Source organism: Bidens hawaiensis, unplaced genomic scaffold, assembly GCF_021521415.1.
Source record: "Bidens hawaiensis isolate Kalapana, Puna unplaced genomic scaffold, B.hawaiensis_p1.1 tig00046198_1, whole genome shotgun sequence".
In the NCBI taxonomy this organism is placed as follows: domain Eukaryota; kingdom Viridiplantae; phylum Streptophyta; class Magnoliopsida; order Asterales; family Asteraceae; genus Bidens; species Bidens hawaiensis.
The window spans coordinates 59,182-64,839 of NW_027498245.1; the positions used below are offsets into that span (position 1 = coordinate 59,182).

Consider the following 5,658-nt stretch of genomic DNA (forward strand, 5'->3'; position numbering starts at 1 on the left):
AAAGTAACCCAATGTGTTTTGAAGACTCTTGTTGTGGATGAATGAAAACATAGTTAAATGTGATCAGAAATTATAAAGTGAGCATTCACATCTTATCTATCATAATTTATGATTAGAGTTTTAATAATATAAGAAGTGGTTTAGGGTGTTGTGACTAAAGTATAGACACACAAGAAGCAATTATGTCTTGCTTCCCAAGGGTGCTCCTGCATCTTCAACAATTACTTTCTCATCAGTCCATTCCTCAACAATTACTGCAAGTTGCAACACTTAATAAAATTATACAATTATAAAAATTTAAATTATAGTATATTTATCATGTATTTTAGTTTCATATCTCAAAAAAAAAAAAAAAAAGGTTTGTTATCATTTATGTGCATCTATAGCGATATCAATTATGTCTTGATCACATTTCATTAGGCTGTATGCTATGGTGAGGGGTATCGAAGCCCCTCCACGGTGCCACGTTAATGCTATATCATCGCCTAGTAAAAAACGGGGCATCGAAACCCGTCCAGCTATGGTTAATGCCCCTTGAGCGCCCTAATATATATATATATATATGCATATATATATATATGTGTGTGTGTGTGAGGAGAGAGAGCCCCTTTTCCGCGCCCATCTTCACGACCACCGGAACCCCTTCCGCGCCCCCACCGACGGCGCCCTACGGCGGTGTTCCGCGCCTCATCATCCCATCCACCGCGCCCATAGCGTTGACCCTTAAAACTAAAAATGTTATTGGTCTCTTAAGAATGACTGATTTGATATTCATTTTGTTTAATAATCAAATTGAATTTGAAAGCAAATAATTTAGTGATTTCGGGAGCATATAAGCATTTAATTAATTAAAAAATAAAAAATGAATCTGGCATAATATAATACGCTGAAATGAGTGAAAATATACAAATTCTGGAGATGTCATTAATACAACTGATACTTTAACATCACACTACATCTTATTAAACATTAGTTATAGCAAATATTATTAAGATTATTCTCACTTTAAATTTACCTCTAATATGGAGGTCGGCCATGAGCCCAACCAAATGCTTCATGGTTCATTTGACCACCACCATTAGGGATCAAGTTAGGCTGCAAGTTATACCCCGGCATCGGATCACCCATCCCAACGGGCGGCGATGACCCCCCACCGCCACCACTCCCCATCCCGGCCTGCACCACACTATCCCCTTCCTCTTCTTCCTCAATTGGGAGTCTTTCATATGTAGCATTCGAAAACGTTGCGGCCACGACCATCACCGGTCCTGACGCCACCAACGAGCCCACCACGCTCCCACCGACCACCTGGCCTTGACCTCCTGCAACATAAATGGTCAGGCCAGTTGAGCCTGGTGGAGCAGGACCGGGTAAAAACGCCCCGGTTAAAGATAAAATCTCGAATCGGCCTTGTAACGCCATAACCGAACCAGGAGCTGTTGGTTGTCTTAGGGTTACGTTCATGACTGTCCCACTAGCACTCATAACACAAACCCCTCTTTGTCTTCTCCTACTAAACTGAGCTATGCACTCAGCTACATCAGTTCCACTCTCCACCTCCATGACATGGCTACGGAGCGCGTTGGGACTGTCCCTGGTCACAAAAATAGGCGGTTTTGGTTTGTTTTTTGATCCTGGAGGACGGCCTCTAGGCCGCCTGTTGGATGTCTCGATCCCACCTTCTCTTGGATCGACATCACTGTTGTTGTCTCGATCATCTTCTTCGCTCCCTGTGTTGTTTTCGTTCATTGATATTCCCAGATCTGGCTTCTTTAGAGCCATGGAACCACCTGATGATGGCTCCATTCCAGCAAGGTTAGCTTGCCCGTTCCACCACCGATTTGACATGTTATGCACCAAATTTTAATGGTAAAGAACTTCTTCACAAATCAAAGATGATTTGTAGAAATTGGAAAGGTTCAAAGAAACAGTGGTGGTGGTGGTGTAGACGAAAAGAACAGATTGTTAATCTTAAAATACCCCTTGGGTAGCTTTTGGAGCTATGTGGGATTTGGTTGGCTTGTTCTTTAGGTTTTAGTGGGTAGGGTGTTTCTAACAAAGGTCTTAGGATTGGATTTTAATAATGTAAAGCATAACTATCTATCAATGATAATTTATACTCGTAATTTAATCAATGACATTATTAACTTTTTATTATTTATGTATTTATACTATCAAAGGCATTTCAATTTGTATAGTTATCATAGATTTATACTTAGTTTTACTAATAATGAATGTTAGTTTCCCCATTTTGCTCATACTCACCTATATAAGAGAAACAAAGTGGTACCAATCATAAATATATGATTGTTTTGCAAGTTGATATAGTTATATTGTGAAAGTGAAAACTATAATTAATGTTATAACTCAAATTGTAAGCCTACATTATTATGGAAAAATTACTAAATAGTCTATTTTACCAAACTTTTTAAAAAATAGTCATTAAATTTTAGCCGTCCCTAAAAGGTGTAGCCTAAGCCTTAGCTATCATGCAAAATCACTCGCTAAGGCTGAGGGGTGTGGGGCTTCAACGGGGGCGCTAGAGTCCCTCCGCTCGCGCCCCCAGGCGCTAACACCACACCACCGGGGCGCTAGCGTGAAAAACAATGCAGGCGTGAGCCGGTTAGCGGGAGAAGAGAGAGGGCTGCACAACTTTTGATGGTTTTTTGACCGTTGGGAGCCGAACAAACCAAAAAAAAAAAATATTTTTCCTATATAATTATACCCCATTTCACCCATTTTTATTTTATTTTTAGATATTAATGTGTTTTTTTATTAATGTGTGTTTTTTTAATAATTTATGAGTTTTTTTAATAATACGTTGTTTGAATATATTTATAAAAAAATAAAAAAAAAATTCACTGAAGCCCCTCCACACCAGGGCCAGGGGCTCCAACGGGGGCTCCAACACCCCCCTTATCCAGTTTCTCTCTCTGCCACACGTCATAATATTATTGGTTGGAGCCCTCATTAAAGCCCCCATTAAAGCCCCCCACACCCCTCAGCCTAAGCTGCCAAAGCACGTGCTTAGTTGTCAAAACCACTGCCAAAACCAGAGGCTAAGCCTTTAATACCGTAGGCTAAGCCTTAGCCGACGGCAAAATATTATGGGCTAAATCTTGGTCATCTTAGCCGATAGAGCTGATGTGATGGCTTCTGTTCGTCAAAAATAAGGGCATACTACTTTCATGAAGGTTAAATTTATGACTGTTTTGAAAAATTGTTTTATCAATGCAACTATTTATGTAACTTTCCAAGATTATTATTTGTCAATAAGTTGTTGTTTGAGTTATTAAAATCCCATTTACCTATATTTTATACTATGATAGAGCCCGTGTGATACACAGGTGGTTAAAAGTAAAATAAAAAGTTAAATTTAATAATATACATATTAACATATCTTATAGATTCATAAGATATAAATAATTTACTAAAATATAGAGATTAGTAATAATAATTTGTAGTTGCATTTTAAAAGTAATAAAATGGAAGATTGTGAATTTATACCAATTAAGAAAAAGAGAATACTAACATCTATTAATCATAGTTGAGTTGGTAAGCCATAAACAATTTAAAAGTAAGGTATTGAGTTCAATTCCTACCAACATGTTTTACATTTTATCATTCATGAAGGAAAAATTTTCATTTTATCATTTATTAAGGAAAAATTGTAAAAATGAATGCGTGTATACTTGTAGCCTATGTAGATGGTCTAATTGAGTGACAAGTGAAAAAATTGTGTTGTTTTAATGATGTAGGTAGATGTATTATTGGTATTACTATATGGACTTGACTATTGTGACAAGTTCCAGTAATTAAGATCATTATTGGAGTTAATTTGGTATATATTTCGTAACAAGTAAGTTTAGTATAAGATGACTCATGTGACTCATTCACACTCATATTCCATCGTGAAAAAAGAAAAAACTAGAGAGAAGAGAAAGGGTCTTTGGAATTAGGATTTAGGGTTTGGAGGGGTGTGTGGGGTAGCGTGCGCATGAGGTAGTGGGTGCACTCTTTTGTTTTCTGTCTGTGTTTGGTGGTTGAATGCAATTTTTGTCCTTCATATTGTAATATAATAATATTGCATAGCCGAACAGAAGTTTGACTTGGATCCGTTGTTGATTCCTCCTACAATGCAAAATGAGAGTTCACAATTAGATTTTGACTGTTGAATGAGATCTTATGTTAACAACAAACAAGTAATCTTTGATGATAGCAGCTTCCATTCCTATTAAAAAGAAGGTGCTCAACAAAAACTTTAGTAAGCTTCTGAGAAATTCGTTTTGTTGTAGCGGTCAATAAATCAATCCACACTCAGGGCGCTATTTATCGACGTTATACATGTGTGAGACTTACCGGTAGAACTTTAGGTGGTGTATAAATCATCTTGATAGGTGACAAATTTGTTTGTTTCTAACTCTAAAGTCGCGTAAGAAGCCGAGCTGTTGAGAAATACGAGTACCTTTTAAGTCTAAAAACTTGAGAAGGATCACACTATGCGAAGATGTGAAGTTAATTATATTAGCTCAGCATTTATTACAATATTAGAGTTAAAAGGAGGTACTGGTTCAACTTAATTACTTAAATCTTGGTTGCCTAATATGTGTTAACGTGAATTAGGGATGACATAAATTATATCAGAATTCGTAACCAATTTACATACACGACAACTACTAAAACCTTGTATATTACACTTGGAGATAGTGTTTTAGATGTAACACATAAGACTGTTATTTAGTATTGCCAGCCTTTAAATGATTTGCAACCACTTTTACTAATTTCTACACACTAATGTTTTGGGTGGGGGAAGCCAAGCGGTGCTGTCCGGTACTGACGGGAACAATGCCCCGGCATAGTTGCTGCCTAAATTTCCGATTCCAATTCTTCCTTTTTTTCAGGGTTCCCAAAGCGCTTCCCGTTTCCGATTCTTCCTTTTTTTTATGTTTTTGTTTTAAACAAAATACCTTGAAGAATATGGATGGATAATGATGGTGGCCATGGTGCTTGATGGTGGCAGCAAAGGTTGTCGGAGATGGTGATGGTGCATGGGTGGTGGTGGCTGATGAAGAAGATGAGGAGGAGATGACGGTGGCTTTAAAATTCATATAATGTCATTTTGATTATTGTTATGTTATTTTTATTTTAAAAGAGTTTAGTTAAATAAAAATAATAAAATGGTTGAAAGATAGATTGGGATACATTGTAAGGTTGAAAGATGGATTGGATGTTTAAGGGATGAAATGATGTGGTGCTGATATGAACAAAAGAGAGTATTAAAAATAGTGAATGATGAAATATGGAGTGGTGGTACTAGTTGCAATAAATTAAACAAGTTACACTAAACTATAATTGAGAGTCAACACAATGGTGGTGACATGACGATCGGAAATCTACAGTGGCAAAACATGTGATAGGTTGTGTTATCGATGGCGATTGATGGGATGGTGGTTCAGTGGGACGGTTCTCGTACGGTGGTGTAATGATGGCGTGGGTGATGGTAGACTGTGGTAGTGGTGATCACCGATGGTGATCCAGGTTGGTGGTCGGGTGAGAGAGAGACTACGATGAAAGGAAAAGTCGTCTCTTTGATCTGTTTTTATATATATATTTTTAAATTTTAGAGGCAGTAAAAGACCACCAGGCGACAAGGTAGCG

At 37.5% G+C, this 5,658-nt stretch overlaps 1 pseudogene; it reads right to left on the reverse strand.

Annotated features, from left to right (window-relative positions):
* Positions 1-968: 968 nt before the first annotated feature.
* Positions 969-2,047, reverse strand: LOC143596278 (AT-hook motif nuclear-localized protein 20 pseudogene; annotated as a pseudogene).
* Between the last annotated feature and the right edge of the window lie 3,611 nt (positions 2,048-5,658).